The sequence below is a fragment of the Eufriesea mexicana genome, unplaced genomic scaffold, assembly GCF_001483705.2.
Source record: "Eufriesea mexicana isolate 0111107269 unplaced genomic scaffold, ASM148370v2 scaffold620, whole genome shotgun sequence".
Lineage (NCBI taxonomy): Eukaryota > Metazoa > Arthropoda > Insecta > Hymenoptera > Apidae > Eufriesea > Eufriesea mexicana.
This window is the reverse complement of record NW_016908778.1, coordinates 494,999-513,575: the sequence shown is the minus strand read 5'-3', so window position 1 is coordinate 513,575 and position 18,577 is coordinate 494,999. Positions and strand designations below refer to the sequence as shown.

General features: G+C 27.2%; 1 protein-coding gene across 1 annotated transcript in view; it reads left to right on the top strand.

Moving 5' to 3' along the window:
• The first annotated feature begins 9,378 nt into the window (after nt 1-9,378).
• The window catches only part of yellow-b (L-dopachrome tautomerase yellow-b), a 37,513-nt gene continuing 28,314 nt past the window's right edge, over nt 9,379-18,577 (top strand). Inside the window, exon 1 of the mRNA XM_017898163.1 lies at nt 9,379-9,789. The gene's annotated coding sequence lies outside the window, so the exon portion shown is untranslated. The remainder of the gene's footprint in view (nt 9,790-18,577) is intronic.

Below are 18,577 nucleotides of genomic sequence, written 5' to 3'. Positions count from 1 at the left end.
ATTAATATGGATTCTAAAATCAATTTTCTATTAATTTATTTTTTATCTTAAACTACTATTAACTAATAATTTTCCGTTCATTTTAAAACTTAATAAATTAAATACAAATTTTTAGATACTGTTTTGAGAATATAAAATTGTAGGAAGGGTAGAATGGTTAAAATTATTAGGAGAATAAAATTATAGGAAATAATCAGAAATATATTAAAAAAAATAAATAAAAAGAATGATTAGAAATACACAATATTAATCCTTCGCTCTCGGCGATTTTTTCATTACAGAAAAATAGTAATTCGAAGACTTTTTACCATAAAGTCATAAAATTATTTTATTTCGACATTCTACGCATCGTTGGATAATTTTAAATTTGATATATTAATTAACACTGATCTTTGGAATCCGATTAAATGGTGTCTGAGAGTCGCTTCTTGAGTGTAAAGGCTTAAATTTTTTATTAATGTACTTTTGCGTAAAAAAAGAAAAGAAGGCATGGGTAATGTGGTTCAGCTGCTAAAATTTTTTAAAATCAATGGTGTATATATGTAAGAACAATGAAATACAATGTTATGTAGGGATCACTAACTGGGCTATCTGATCAATGTCACGTGAGTGTTATGTAATAAATATATGCTGATACTGAATAAATAATCAAATAAAAAGTGTTATATTTGCAATAAACATTATTACGTTTTGATACATTAATTTTGGTATATCGAATTAGCAATTTTAAAATTAAAACATCTTTTAACATTTTAATTAAAATTAAAAACAAATCAAAATACTCTTTTATTTATTGTATAGTTTCATACAAGCATACTGTATAAATATATCTGTTCTTTTTTCTTTTCTTTTATTGTAAATGTACTTTTTGTTTTAATTAGAAGTTCTAGGTTACACGTGCCTTAAAAGGTTATTAACGACCACATTGAGTCTCGTACTTAGCTATATTTGGTGATATAGTTCAATGTCTTTTAGGTAGATCAGTCGTTCCTTAAAGATATCTTCAGATTGTGGCATGTTTGGAAAGTTGTATTGATTTCTTTTGATGCTGTATTTAGAGCAGCTAATTAGAATGTGTTCTATTTTTATTTTTGCTTCACTAAAAGCAAGTGAAACATTTGATACATAAATATTTCACATATACATAGAATAATTGAAAAATATTGCAATAGTATATACAAAATCTGGAAAATTACATGTGGGTACCTATAAAGTATTGTTAAACAATCACGTATAAAAAAATACATTTTTATTATTTGAGAAATTAAGAAAAATAATATGGGAAAAATATGTATATGTATATTATAAAATATTTAACATAAAAATGGATAATTAAAATGAAGCAAATTAACATGTGCTTCTCGACAGTGTTGCTTATTGAGATAGGTTTCTGTACGTGAGATCAGCCAATCAGAACAAACGACTCTTTCAAGATTGGCTGTTTTCTTATTAATTATAAGAAATATAATTAATTCCAATTAATTTTCACACTAACAGTTAAGATAATGTATCTATGTCCCCATTATATGTAATTGTACAGAAAATTTGGTTTCTTTGTTTTTCCTTAATTTTTTCTTTTTTTATTTGTTTGCTGTTCATTCATTTTTATTTCAATTTTCTGTCTATCTGTTCTTTCTTCAGACATTTTGAAGTTTCGTTTAAAGTAGGCGAATAATATTCATATATAGCAGTTCAACACGCATAGCTTTCTTTCACTTTCTCTTCATCACTCTCCTACATTAATCATCTCCTAGTGAAATTAAAATGGCGACTATAATATTAACAAGAGATGGCAAGAGAAAAGGAATCGTTTTTATGCCTGTTTTACTACAAAATAAATATGTAAAAGTACATAAATTTTGTATCATAAATTGGCAACACCATTACATTTGTTAAAAGAAAATTTAAATTTCCAAGATATGAATGGAAATTATATAAATTAATCTTAACATCTCTCTTGAACCATCTGTACAAGCAATAATTATCTACACTTTCTAAAGCATGGATATTAATCTAATTGTAAGATTAATGTGACGCCATGAATACGAGAACTGTTGATCTGTAATGTATATCTAAATACAATATACGTAGATAAAAATATGTTGAAAATAAATAGGTATCTATAATTAAATTTCTATTTTACTAAACATCAAATTAATTTTGATAAAGCCAGCTGCACGTTTTCCAGTAATTGCAAAAATGAAAAGTCTAAGATCAGTAATTTCAATTGGATTAATAGTACTAGTGATCTAAAAAAAATCACAATTTATTTTTGTATTTCTGTTTTTATGATATATATAATAAATAATAATTAATAAATAAAATAAATAAATAATAAATAAATAGTAAATAAATAAATAAAAACATATAAATCTTTTTATGTAAATTATGTATATGTACGTAGGTTTAAATTTGGTTTTTCGAGATTATTTGAATACTAATCTATAATTATTTGTTAGGTTTCTTTTCTTATTAATTTTCCAATGGGATTATGTATGTCTTTTATATCTTAAACAAATAATCTTAATATAAAACAAATATTTTCAAACAAACCGTTTTATAACTAGTTTTCATGTATAGTAACATCAATGATAACACGAATATATCAAATTAACTTGGTCAGGACAAATTGAACTATCCAGAAATAAAAGTAGTATTTTTATTTATTAGGATATCAATTTTATTTTTTCTCATAAAAAATATCAGATATGGCGTTTTCTACGATATACATTATTTCATTTGACATAAATTTATTAGTATTAAAACGTGGATTAACAAAGTACACTATTCATCTTTTTGATACTAATTATTTTTCATTTGAAATACATTGTTAAAAATCTAAACCTAAATTTATTTGAAAATCTAGAAATTAATTTTCTCTCAATCACACTTTTGAGAAACGAATTACTGCCTTGAAGTTGGAAAATTATTTCATATATAGGGTGTCCAAGAAACTTGGGACCATACTTGGATTATGTGTTAGCGAGGTTAAATAGACAAAGAAAGTTCATATAAACTTATGTCTTTAAGTTTTCCAAATGCTTTATTAGAAAGATATAAGCTTTTAAAGATATTTATGATATTTTATGGCACTTATAAGAAATGTTCGAAAATTAAAAAAAAAAATTTCCCATTGAGAATTTGTACTACGTATACGATTCTCTACAACAAATTGTAATTTGTAATTATCTATAATTGTCTGTAATTGTCTATAGATCTTTGAATTTATATCTTTTCAATAAAGCCCCTTCACATATAAGTTTATACGAACTGTTTCTATTTATTTGACTTCAGTAACACGTGATCTCACTTTGATCCTAACTTTTTTGGCCACCCTGTACATGTAAATCTGAAAATATTAATTTTATTAATATGAAATATGTTAAAGGTAGAATATACAGTATGTTCCGAGTACAATATATAAAAGTATAAGTTGTAAAGAAAATGTATAATTTAACCCCTTGCACTCGGTGACCTTTTCTTTACAGAAAAATAGTAATTTTGTCATAAAATCGATGATATTTTTAAAACGGTAAATAAGAAATTGTATGCAAATTAATACGTAGAATTTTATTTATATATTTTACTTCGATATTCCACACATCGTTGGTTAATTTTAAATTTAATATATTAATTAACATCGATCTTTAGAATCTGATTAAATGGCGACTGAGAGTCGCTTCTCTAGTGCAAAGGGTTAATAAAGAAATTAAAATAATTGTATTTTCGTTAAGTAAAAATACAAATTTAAGAATGACATAATATGAATGGATTAACCAAGTAGAATATGTTAATAGTTCCACAAATATTTCAAAACAGTATACAAAATTCATTAAATAGATAAGTGTAATTAAATAATTGGATATTAAATTAGCTTATAGATTGAATTTTATTACTGTCATATTGAATTACCTTATATTCATTAGAGATTTAGATTTTAAAAGTAACTCAAGTTTCATGGTGAGTAACCGAATATCATTTGATCGGTGTAGTAACTATCAGATTATGTATTACATCAACGTACGTTCTATATAATAATTGCTAGCATTACTAACGAAACTGCGTATATTCGTCATAATTAATCTCTTCACAATTTGGTAATTATTAGCATCCAGACTCTTAAACCAATAAAAACTGGTGGTCTTAGATTTTTTATTCTTGCAATTACTGAAAATATGCAATTACTTTTGACAAGATTAATATTGACTTTTATTTAAATAGACTTTTATTTGTTTTCATCATATCCCTTTAATTATTATTATCTGTATATCTTACATTTATTTACTCATCATATGAGCTGTTCACTGCACAAATTGATTAACTCCATAAAACAAAAAGTGGAGAAATGCAATGAAATAATGTATATTGTTTTTTAAAATTCCCTTTATAATTTAAATCAAAATAAATATCGTAGAATGCATAAATGCAAATGTAACTTTCATCTAATGGTATATCAAATTTATAAGAAAAAATAGTCAAAAGGTAATCGTTAGTAATGTTACCATTTTTATGTTACTGGAAGAGTTAATCGATTTGGCAAGTGAAAAAGTAATAAATTTAAATTTTACTAAATTTTACGTAAATTCTGATAAGACGACACTAAAAAATTCACCGTTATCATTCGTGGTTTGCTAGTGCATTTGAGTTGCATTATTGCAACGATTTACATTAGAGTGCGGAGTTAATCAAAGTGACCTCGGAAATAAATTATTTATTATTCAGTAGCCAAAAAATTTTTGTCGTTTGATGTTGTTAATCATAATTATCAGGGAAAGTTATTATAAATATAAAAAGTTATGACTATACCAAGTGCTTTAATACTTAAATTTAAGATTTTTCAAAAAGTGGAGTTAATCGATTTGCGCAGTGAACGGCTCATATATCGGTAGTTCTAACATTAATAATAATAAAAGATATGATTAAATTGCGAAATAATACTACTTATATATTATTAATTTTATAATATATTTATAAAAACTTAAAATTTTAAATATCCGTATTTAGTATTTTAAATATACCCAAAAATATTAAATCTCCGTAATAAAAATAAAATATGTAGTAAATATTTCATATTTAATAATGGACTTATCAAATTCTGTTTTTCTCGTTATTGCATTAACGAAAACTTGTTTCTGGTAAAATTAGTATTGATTTTTAATGAGATAGAAACATAATTTTATATATTTATTTATTTTCATTATATTATTTAATTATTATCCATGCATGTTTTATATACATATATAGTATATTTTATTACATATTAGGTAACCAAATAAATAATATCGCTTTTTGAAATGCGAATAAAAATATGAAAATGATATTATTTATTTAGTTACCTGATATTTACATCGTACACATGTTTGTACTGTATTTATACACATTACAGATTATTAGTTTCAATATTAAAAAATATAACATACCAAATACATTAAAATATAAATTTAAACTGTTGTAAATAAGTTTATTAAGTTGTAGATGTAGGAAAAAAGAAAAATTACTGTATGGAATGTACTATAACGTTAACCGGAACCATAAAAGTAGCATGAAAAAATTATTTTCATTCTTGGAGTTAGAAGAGCGTAATGTGGTTGCGTATTTCGTGTTGTCATGTAAAACCATCTGCGATATAAGCGATCGCGAAAGTGAAAGCAAGCTGCATAATACGGGGTATCCAATCGACCTCGAAATCGCGCAACAGCTCGCTCTATACGATGCCTAGTCAAACCTGTTAAGAGGGATCGAGTAGTGGCTAGAGAGGGACTGCATTATTTAAAAGGCTATAAAAATGCATGTTGCAGGAGCCACCGTCGCACCTATAATCATGTAATAAATTTTTTCACGGGTGGAATTTTTTCTACCATTGTATGACAGAAATTTTCTAAAAGAAAAATGACTTTACAATAAGTTTCGTTTTACGTAGACATTTTCTGACCAGTGAAGATCAGATACTAAAATTTAATACATTTAATTTTAGGTAATGATATATTTGGTTATACGATATTTCAATAATATATTAATAATATTTCATCAAATTTTTTAAAGAATTATTTTCAATTTGTAATTTAAAAATTTGTTTTTGAAAAATCCAAATTTCTTTTATGCTAAATAAACTTCTTCATATAGTACATTTAGACGATATATTTTTATTGCTATTAAGAGCTACTAAATTAAAACTACCTAACTTTCATCTTTATAATTATTGAAAGTATATAACTGCTTTTGGCAAAATTTATATTATTAAAATTAATATTCATTATATACTAATAATAATTAATATTGATATCCATTACTAATAATTGCATATATATAATATAATAATAATTATTATATAAATATATAATTATTATTAATGGATATCGATATCAAAAAATATACTAACTTAATTATTATTGTCTATGTTTATCATATTTAGCTATATACACTTATATAGTCCACATATTATGTAATATAGATAATATTAGATAAAATTATATTTTGTTAAAGATTGGTATTTCTAGTAAATGAATATAATCTCAAAGTTTATATTGGATTTTCAAATAAGTGACAATTACTTCAAACGAATACTTTAATAAAGTAATGACTGTTTTGATAAAATTTTGATCTTTAGGAAAAGTTATTTCAGCATGATAAAACTAAGTATAATATAAATTAACGTAATTTTTTTAGTATAGTTTTATTTATATTTTATTTCTTCGTTCCTTTATTTATTTATAGTTATATGTAAATATATAATTGATGCCATTATCATAATTATTTTTGATTAAAGAAAATTATCCTGTTCTACAGAATTTGCCCTGCGTAATTGAGGAACACGATTACTCTTTGGTAAAACGCATAGCGTGGGTACATTAATCGATGTCTGATCAAAACACAAATAACAGAAGAGTCTCACGGAGAAGAGCAATTGTCTACGAAGATGCTTTGCATACAATCTTGGGTTCAGCCATTCTAAGAACTTTCACTTGAAATTTACGTCAAAGGGAAGTGAACTAACTTAGCGATAAATCAGTTTACAATTAAGTTTTCTTTCACACTTCGTGTTTCATTTTATATTACCTTTTTTCTCCCTTTGTTACTTGTGGGAAATCTGCCGTGTTGCATTTTCTACTGCCTTTCGTAATATTTTCTTATTATTGTTGGCAGATGCGCCACTGTTTTTTCTAGGTATATCAATTTCCCTTACTTAAGATATCTCTGTAAGCACTTACATAATTCCTTTTAATTAGTCGATATACTTAAAGAGCAAGCCATTTAAATTTAAAAAATTGCATTTTTAACTGTGGTAACTTCTAAGACAATTTAACAAAGCTTTTTTAATTATTCGTTCATCGATTACGTGTTAATGTATTCGAAATGATACACTGTGCTAAAATAAATTCTTTCTAATTTCTCTCTAAAAAATTTGAAAGGAGGAAATGTTAGAAACAGGTAAAGGGTAAGTTGTATAATGTATCATGAATTGTTCTTTCGAAGTAGTTAAATAGTAGCGAATTATTTGGTAAACTATTTATTAAATTATTTTTCGAAATATTTACGAATAAAGTAATTAAATAATTAAATAAATAATCTAATTATTTTAAAAATTATAAAAAGTTTTCCTGATATTTTAAATTTAGAATGAGTCTAAATTAACAATGATGTAGTTAATTAGAAGCGAATTATTTGGTAAATTATTTACTTAATTATTTTTTTAAATATTTACGAATAAAGTAATTAAGTAATTAAATAAATAATCTAATTATTTTAAAAATTATAAAAATTTTCCTCGATATTTCAAATTTAGAATGTATTTAAATTTATGCGATATGGTGCACTTTAATATTTCCTTCTACTGTAATGATATGAAAAATATTTCACGTACAAATGAACTGAGTCCAGGCAATAAATACGTTGAAAAGGAAATACTTTTTTGAAATCATATCTTTTATATAAGAATATTTATTTTTTGTATATGCATATTTTGTTTAACAATAACATTAATATTACTTTACATTCTTGCAATTGAAACATTATATATGTATATAATGCAAATAATCTGTTTCAAGTTAGAACTCTGTACCTGATGTATTGCACTTGGTTGTTTTGTGAAGGTAAGAAATATGCTTTTCCACTGCTTTCTAATCGAACTAATATTTAGAGTCTATAACCTTCTTAGATAGTTTTCTGAGCCTCAGGAATATTCTAAGTTATATCTCGAGTTGGAGCGTTTAAAATAAACACACGCAATTATTATCGCGATAATGTCAATCTCAACATTAACATATTGATATTTCGAGATAATATTACTAGACAGTGATTTTTTTATTTTTCTAACATTTAAAATCGATGGAAGTAAAGAAATTGGAAAATTTTTTTTCTTGTGTTATCAAAATTTGTTTCAAATATTTGAAATGGAAATTATAATTCAAATCATAACTTATGCGAATTTATGACAATTAGAGAGAAATATAATCGACGTGAATTTACGTCAGCGGCGTAATCGGAAAAGCGATCACAAATAACGCGATTTTACGCCAATGGCAGCTGAACGTATTAACAATAATTCTAGTTACGTACGATATATTTAGAAAAATATCGTTATAGTTACATATAACTAAAAATAACAGTCGTAAAATTAGTATTACGCATGACATAACTAAAAATAACCATAGACGCAATTGATTACATTTTATCTACTTAAAGGAGATTATAAACATTAAGTAACCAAACAACTTTCTAAACATAGATAGTAACGAATCAAATAGGACAGCCTCTTTCTCATTTTACTACGGAACGAAGGGAATAAATATCATTGAAGTTCGAATGCCGCATAGAAAAATCGTTTTGAATTCGCGAAAGAGAAAGTAATAATTTTTCTAATGTACGAATAAGGTTATGTCAGCTCGGATTACAACGCGTCTCGTTCATAGATCGAATTAAAAGATGCTTAATCTTGCAAAACTCGTTTTCATTATACAAGTAGGATATAAGATTACATCGCTGGTCGATGAACTTTCCAGTTTTGTGGCTTCCGAGGTTAGCCAAGAATTATCTCCGCGATGATGCATGGATTATTTACCATTTCGCGAATCATTTGTAATATCTACGTTCTAAAAGAAGTTTACGATCTATGCGAGGAAATTTAACGGTTAAAACTGCACAGGAAACAAAGGATGTATAACGTTATAACTGTAACGAGTTATCGTAAAAGACACGATAGGTGCATTCTAATCTCGGTTTTCCTTTATTTCTGCAAATCCTGCCCGGCGTCGGAACACACTTTCACGAGGTTATGTTCTCCACGCGTGCGTATACGCGCGTTTCGATTTGTAAACTCGCGCTGTTATTACCGCCGCGAAATAAATTAACGACCAGTAGCCATTTTGCTATAGTTCCTTCGTCGTTGCTTTCCACTACGTAACGACGTCACGGATTAGCGGAGAGCGATGAATCGCGGTGTTTTAACAAGTTTGTTGAGCGGATCAGTACCCGCGAAGTCTTGAACGGTATCCAAACGGTACTACGGGAGAACGTCTTGCGTTTCCCGGACGAATTCTCAGTTTGTCGCGTGTTCTCGTCGCGATAGTACTTGGCACGTTTCGATCTCTCGCGACCCGGCTCGGTCGGAACGGTAGGAAAACGGTAAATAGATGAATCGAGTGAACGACTCAAGTGTGCATCCAGGGGACAACAGTGTCGAGTAAAAGACCATTTATCGTTGTTCATGCGAAACAAATTGACGTGCCTATTATAGATCCGGGTAAAATACGTTCGAAGAAACGTTTCGACGCTCAATTCTTCGCAACTTGCGTAAGCAACTAATTCACAATTTGGATACTTTGCTTTATTTTAACGCCTGTTCAAATTTTCGTCCTAATTATTTGCATGGTATATTTTACGAATGTAATCAGTTAATTGGACATATACAAATTAGAAACTAATCCCGTTTGACAACCTTTCTTTTTTATTTTTTTTACAATATTGGGAATTAAATGGTCACAAGTTATGCGTGTAATGTTGTTCAACTGTAATATTAGGAACTAATAAGAATGTTAAAATTATAATTCTGAGTAACGAATTGAGGAGTTTGAAAAATGTTACCGATTATATAAGTTGAAATAATAACATTGTCAAATAGATCGAGGAAATTAAATTTTGATAATTTCAAATTAAAATTTTTTGAATAGATTCTAATCTTGATAATTTTTAGTTATTTTGTCACTATTCCCCAAAATTGTTTATAAACTGGCAAAATTTTGATCCGATATTCAAAAAATGGTTGAAAGCTGTTTGAAGACTAGATTCGTGTGTTACTTAATTCCATATATTAATTGTAATAACAAAAATTAATATTTTCAAAATGTAATCCCTATTTTTTCTTTCCTTTGATCAAATTTTAATTTTTCTATTGAATTTTTATACTTTTCATTGATTATTAAGAATTATGGTTAGCCATTTAAATTAAATTTTGGCATTTAGCAGAAAATTAATTATGAAGTATATATTTATAGAAAATTTAATTAAAATGTTTATAATTTTGTTAAAATGTTCGAAACTTCGTGAAAATTTGCTAACTTACGGTAAATGTGGCAAGTCTGTTGACCCACTTTACTATGGTGTGATTGTTTGGCTTATACGATAGAAAGTATGATTGCATTAGAGGTGTAAGTCTCCTAGTGTCGCGCTGCTATTTTATTTAGAAATATTACTTTCCTGGTCTTCGTGGAATTCCTCTTTAAATAAAGAAATATAGCTGATTTCATAGATACTTATAGAAATAAAGATTCAATCATAGGAATATATATATTATACAATATTTCTTTCTCCACAATTATTATTAAATTAATTTAGTAGATTTATTGTGTATATAAGTTAATTAAATTTTTATTTAAAAATTCGATTCCAAAAAATTAAAAAAAGACATTTTTATATAAATATTATAATAAAATTTGCAGTATTTTATTATACAATTTTTAATATTATATAAAAAATAAATTTTATTATAAAAAATGATTACGATATTATTTACTTAATCTATTGCAAGTATTATTAAATAATGCATTAAGTAATTGGAATATATTGTTTTGGATAATTATCTTATTCGATGAAAGAAATTAATGCGATGTTTTTGACTCGTGTAATTATAAATTCAAATTTTTTTTTATTGTGAAGCCATTCTTTTCGTTTTAACATCTTACTACCTGTTACTACATATTCTAACAGTAATGGCACGTAATTAGCGTTTATATTACTTTGCACTGTGAAAATGTGTTACCTGAAATGGTTCGTACAAGTCATATTCACAATGGGCTCGGATTTACACGATGTGTATTGTAGTAACTTGTTGGGAAATTCTCGTTATACCTTTGTCATAGTATTGCATCAATATACAAGTCATCATCAATGTTACATCGGTTCCACGGCAGATTAACTTTCCTTTCACAGAATTGTGCATGGAATTGCAGAGCACTCGATTTTGAAAAATCTTCATTGCGTACCTTTAATTTATTTTTTGCGAAACATTTTATTTTATTAAAGTAATTTTACTAAATTCATGTTTACGTGTAAATTATGTTACTTATGATTATAACGGGTGGTATTCAATTTGCATATAAATTACTCATGATCAAGTTTGTACTATTTTCATTAGCTTGTAGTTGTATCGAAGTGTCATTAATTTTCGATTAAAATTTTAAACGAGACAAGGGGAGTTATACACGATTATACATTTTTGTGATATAATGATTATTTGGATCTTTTCAGACTGAAAATTAATAAAAAATTAATATATTTAATAAATAATAAGCATAACGTAAATAATTTATGTATTCTTAAAAAATATACGTATATGTTAGTCATCTAACAGAATAATTATTTTGTTAGGTTTCCCTATTTGGAAGTTATAATCTTGTTTTTATTTAAAAAACGGGTATTTTATCCTTTTTTTTTTTTTCATAGTCTTAAATTTAGGTAAAAAATTAACAACGAATTTCAATGGCTCTGGAGTAAAATTACAAAGTTGAAAAATTAGGAAAACTCGTCCTAAGGAATTTTAGTAATTTAGTAAACTAAATAACGATTCTTCAAATTTATTATTTTTTTATTAACTTTAGATTTATAGCAAATTTTAAAATCGAAGCGAAGTCTTTGTAGAATTAGCATATTAAATACAAAAATCGTAATTTCAGAACTCTCTTCTACCCCTATTCGAGGAAGACCAAAATTACTTGAGCCTAAAGAAACTTATAAGTCAGATGTTGAAATCGTATAAATAACATAATAAGCTACTATACTTGATTTTGAAAATGATTCGACGCTTCTTTAAAATAAAAATCTCTATCCATTTGATCATTTTAATTAAATACAGCGGTGCCCGTTTAAATGTCACACGCTTGATCGGCGTCATGACAGTTATCTGAGAATGTAGGTGTTCTGGGAAGCGCGAGCTCTTATCGCTCTCAGCTTCGCTGGCTTCTTGAGTATGCTAGAGACGGGCATGAGAAACATGGAATGTAAGTGAAATAGAGAGGAAAGTTTGAATAAATGTCTTGCGTTTCGTAGCACGGATCAACGTAGTTATATACATACAGGTAGCATAAATTTTATAAATTACGTATCAATTATGTTTACAACATCTTCCAGATTAGTAAAAATATTTAATTACACGTGTAACGATGATTGGTAATAATTTACGAGCAATGTATATCGGAAATATTGTGATAAGATAATTAACTAAACGACAGAGTCTAAAGGTGCAATAAAGATCATGCTGAAAGGTACAGATAGAGGCAAAAATGATCAAATTACTGCTATATTGATTAACGTTAATAATAATTCGATTAATTATATTTTTATGTTTATTATATTTTTGTATATTTTTATTTTTATATACAGTATATTTACAAATGTTATGCTTTATATCACTCATTAGTGTTAATCAAAATGCATTTAAGAAATATCCCGTTTCTTAGAATTACTGATAATTGATCTCTTTGGCCTTGTTTAGTCATAAAGAGACGTAATACGTCAGCGTTAAAGTGTTTTTAATTGCATGTTATTTGCGGAATCCGGAATCATTCGCATACGATCGGGTTTCGTATTATTTTTATTGAAAAAATTTACAAAAATGAACCAAAATGATATCACTGCGAAATAAAGATAGGAAAACGTTGTCATTATTATTATTCTGGTGATTTAGTAGTAGTTGAGTCATTGTTGATCCGCGTTACAGATAGCATCACCCGGTTTGTCGAACCAGTTTCAAGAATTGGTACGGATAACTTCGAGACAGTTAAGCGGGCATTACCGCATTTGCAACGTAATAATTATCTCGCTTATGGTTTACAATTACGATTCAAAGATAAATGTAATAAGCTGTTAAATTCTTGCGTGCATAAAAACAAAAGTTACTTTACTAGAATCGAACACATTTTTCGAGCATGATTCAAAATAAATATTGCTCTCTATTTTTTTGGATTTACATAGGTTTTAATTTTTGAAAGACCATGATATCAAATTTTATGTAGTCTGCTTGTATGTAATCGTCTACGTTTTGTCACAAAATTTTCATGATATTTGTCTGAATCTTTTTCTCATATTATAAAAAGAACATATTTCTTGTCATAAGTTACTTACCAAAACTTTAAATGACCATTATAATTTGAAAAATAAATATATTTAAAGTTATTTTCGAAAAAATTAGATTTACTTATATAATATGTATTCTAGAAATCAATTGATTTTTATATTTCATTTATACAAAAATCATTGACAACAAATTTAATCTTTTTTTTTTTTAGTTATATTTCAGTTAGATTTGGGATTTTTTAAATAATTCAGAAAGTCTTTATTGCAGTTCTGTGATGTGGTGTTTGTTTTTAGATTTGATATTTTCTGCATTCATATAGTAGCTATCTGGTTGATACAGTCCCAGTATGAAGGTTGTAGATTAATAATTATTTTGTTGTTGTTGCTGAATAAAATGAAACAAACAAGGTGAAAGTTCAAGATAAAATAAATTATTTATTATTTAACTATTTAATATTTAACTATTTTAATATATTTTCGAAATATTTTATTTAAAATATGCATTTAACACTAAACCTACCATACTACTACCACGGCTAAATAAACCGACGGATGAAAAAAGGAAAGAAAAATAATTTTGAAAAAATGGAATATGAGGAAATATTAAAAAATTGATTATACGTATATTAAAAAACAAATCACGTATTTGTATCACGTGACCAACGCTATTGCATGGGGAATTTTAAATCAAAAGTTTAAAAATAGTCATTTAAGTCGTAATAGGTTTAGTGTTGAAATATTTATTTAAAAGATTTATTTATTTTTAAATTTATATTAAGTATAAAATTTATTTATTTTTAAAAAAATATTTAAAATTCTACTCTACTTTTTCGAAAATATGTCATTTCTTGTAAAATCTAGTAAAATCGAAGCTTTCGTTTCGAAATGATCCGATTATATGTAAATCTAATGACAATGAGAATGCCTTTAAGCGTTTCGAAACTTTATACTAGGTGACCGTTTTTATATTTCTTACGAGTCAAGGCTGCGAGCAACATGAAGGGGCCTAACGGGCAAGGCTTTCTAAAGTTGTCAATTTGCTAGTAACGAATGTACGAATGTTGGAAATTGGGTAATCTCTAGGAATACTAAAACTCAGAAGGAATTTAATGTATAATCAGGAATAAGAATAGAATTGTACGTTCGTGATCTTAAGAGATCATTCTTATATAAATGTTGCAAAGTTTAACTATTTTTATTAATTTATATTTAAATATCCTTTGGAAATACAAAATAATTCTTTTAATAATTTCTATTGATTTTTCATGCTGTTTAAACACCGATTAAAATAAAAAATTAAGAACATTTTTATTCAATGAGTCCACTGTTATCGCTGTAATGAAAATAATTATTTTACGTTGGAAACTGGCAAAATGGAGAAAGCTTAAACTAAATATTCCAAAATTTTGTCACTTCTTTTGCAATTTTTTAATAAAAAAAAAATATAAAAATTTTTGTTATGAAAATATAATAAATTGTTTTCAACGAGGGCTATTAGCACGTGGAACACCATGTGAAAATTTCAGAGAAGTCGATCGTATAATTTTTGAAATTTTACCTACGTCAGGTGGAAAAATTACATACTGAGAAAAAAGCATTCGAAGTTTTGAGTTTGAAAAATCATTACTTACGATACTAATCAACCCCACTACATTAAGAGTACAATTTCAAATATATATACTTTCAGAAAATAAATGGGAAATAAATTGGTTCTTTGATGTCTCACGTGAAAATAATCCCTTAACAGTAGAATATTCAAGGAAGGATTAGGTTTCGTGGATAAATCTGACGTAACATCAGGAAGCCACTAGATTTAGTGGAACTTATGTAATTGCGCGTAAACTGGTGCGAAATCGGAGAGTCATACGAAATGTTAGTTGGGTCTCGTTACTCTAAATTATTAAAAGTTGATATATCTCAAATGGGGAAGTTATATCACGTGGGAACATTCAACTGTAATTACACATAAAAATCGTCAGACTAAACAATGAATTTTCAGAATGATTGACTTGATTTTATTATTAATTAATTAACGTATTATGAAATTAATTTTTGGTTACAGATATAAACATCTGCATGTCGTGATAAATAATTGTAAATTGTATTTATCGAATTAGGTGTTCCCTGTTGATGCACCGAGAGTTCAAAATCTCGTTTAAAACAAAATTAGAAAATAATAGAGAGGAGTAGGAAATTAGAAAATACTTTTTTTTTGAAAATTAGGAAAATATAATTATTTTTCTTACGATATTATAACAATTTGGAATTATATCCTTTTTGTATGAAAAACTTTAGCAAAATAATTGCGGTAATAAAAAGATGCATATTTTAAGTTCCTGTTTTGAAAAATATTGAAAAATTCGAATAAAGTGGAGAAACTGAAAAATATATCAGTAAGTATAGGTAAAGAGATTATTTTCCTATCACTGTATTAGAAAATTAGGAAAATGTCATTATTTTTCTTACGATATTATAACAATTTGGAATTATATCCTTTTTGTGTGAAAAACTGTAGCAAAATAATTGCGGTAATAAAAAGATGCATATTTTAGGTTCCTGTTTTGAAAAATATTGAAAAATTCGAATAAAGTGGAGAAACTGAAAAATATATCAGTAAGTATAGGTAAAGAGATTATTTTCCTATCACTGTATTAGAAAATTAGGAAAATGTAATTATTTTTCTTACGATATTATAACAATTTGGAATTATATCCTTTTTGTATGAAAAACTTTAGCAAAATAATTGCGGTAATAAAAAGATGTCCTGCTGAAAGCGCGTGCAAATATCAAGGTTCATGCAACGATCAAGATGCAGTTGGTCCGAACGAGGATATAGCGAGGTCGTAAAATCAGTCGAGTGTAAAAGTACAAATTGTAAATGTTTCCACATCCAAAACAGGAACCTAAAATCTTTCTGACATATAAAATTGATTTAAGTTCTTCCGTTATATTTTTCGTGTTGCAATAAGTCTAACTCCATACGAATTGTTCGAATTCTGTCAAATCTCGCGATTATAAGCTATACTAATTATATATCACTCGTTTCAATATGCACAGAATTCGAAAAATTTCTAAAACTTTTATCCAATTTTATCTAACTAAATTGATCTAACTAAATTAGGTCAACTAAAATTAGATGCTTCGATGCATAATTTTTCATCGTTAAATCGCAGTGCAAGGGGTTAAACATCGTTACCGATAATTTTCCGAAGGAAATTCGAAATAATAAACAGAATTATAAAAGTAACTAATTATTACTTTACTACTAATTAATTATGTTAGTAGTAAATAATATTCGATGAACCAAGGTAAACAGCAATCTTCTTCCATTTTGCTGCTTGCAGTTAATTACTTACAGTTACAAATCCCAGATAAAGCAATTGAAATTGCCATATGTTAGCAATATTTCAGCAATATTTGTATAATATTGACAATTAACGTATTAATTATTATAATATTAATATCATTCGGATTGCACTATAGTGTTAAAAGTAACAGAGAAAGGAAAATAATGCTGCACTGCTTGTAAGTTTATAATTAGGGAAATGGAATAGAGATGGTGGTAGAAATCAGGGCCGGCACGAGGCAGGTTTAGCGTGTTGGGAACCCCGCCCCCCGTTTTGAAAGTCCCCACAGTCTACGAAAACTCATCAGACATTTTGCAGGACCCCCTGTATAGTAGATTGAATATTCGGGTGTGTGTAGAAAATACAATCGCATAATCCATTAATCGATTATGGATTAATTAGATATGGTACAGCTTGCTATACACTGACACGAGTGCAAGATTTTCTCTGCCATCTTTGCATTGAAATATTTCGTTGCAGCGTGTTCTAAACGTTGACATTAAACGTTGACATCAAAGGTTGATACGACTGCAACACGGGGGCGGAAGATATTAGGTGTTAAGGAAATCACCCAATTAGAAAACACCGATTTTGATTAACTTTTTAGAGAATGATGACACCATTTACCGATACCATATCGTATTTAAACGTGCATTCTGGCTCTGAAAAATTTTTGAACCCGGCCCGGCAAAAAGTCACGCCGGCCCTGGTAGAAATCGCAAATGTAAAAATTTCGGAAATTTAAGTAAAAATAGAATACAGTTAGTTAGTGTATTTTGCATGCAAATAGTTGGCTGCCTAACAGTGACTGGAGATATATACAGGTAGAGTTGGGAGAGAGGGTGAATCTGGAATTACCGGATTCGTGGGTAAAGTACGAAATTTAATTTAAATCATGCACGTTTCGGACATTATCCGGGTAAAACACGTTCTATCCAATGTTGCTTTACTCATGGTGTTGTATGCCAGACAGGATTTACGATAGGAATGAATCAGTGACATTAACATAAGAAAAAAGGATCGTGTAAACATTTATCTTATTGACCTTGTTACCAGGTTACAGCGTATGTTGTGTTGAAATAGTCTTTTAATCCTATACATTATCGTATTCTAAATTCAAAGATGCAATAAATTTAAGGATAAATATTAATAAAAAATGGAAAAATTAGTTAAGGAGTTAATAAATAAAATAAATTTTGTATTGATTAATAAAATAGTTAGTACAAAAATGAACAATAAATATGCGAACGTGAAGTGCATGTCGGCCATTTTACTGTTGGAATAACTCATTTTCGGTATTAGTAACTTGCAATAATTTTATTTCAGACATCTTGCTTTATTCATTGTAACGTGTATACTAATTGCTGTATTCACAAGACGATAGTATGTATTTACAAATTTGGTTGCTCTCGTGATTATCAAGTAGTACAAAAAAGCAATAAATCGATAAAAAATTTCAATGTATTTACGTATATGCGAAAAATATTTTTGCAACATAAGGTACACTATAATTCGAAAACAAGGTTGTATCTAACATATGTTTATAGACGAGTTTTATGTCTTGTTTTAATATCTCAAATTGACTCTGTACAATTCAAAACTCTATCGTTGTTATAAGATCAATCTCTCAACGTTGTTTACTTGTTAGTATAGTAAAGATTGGT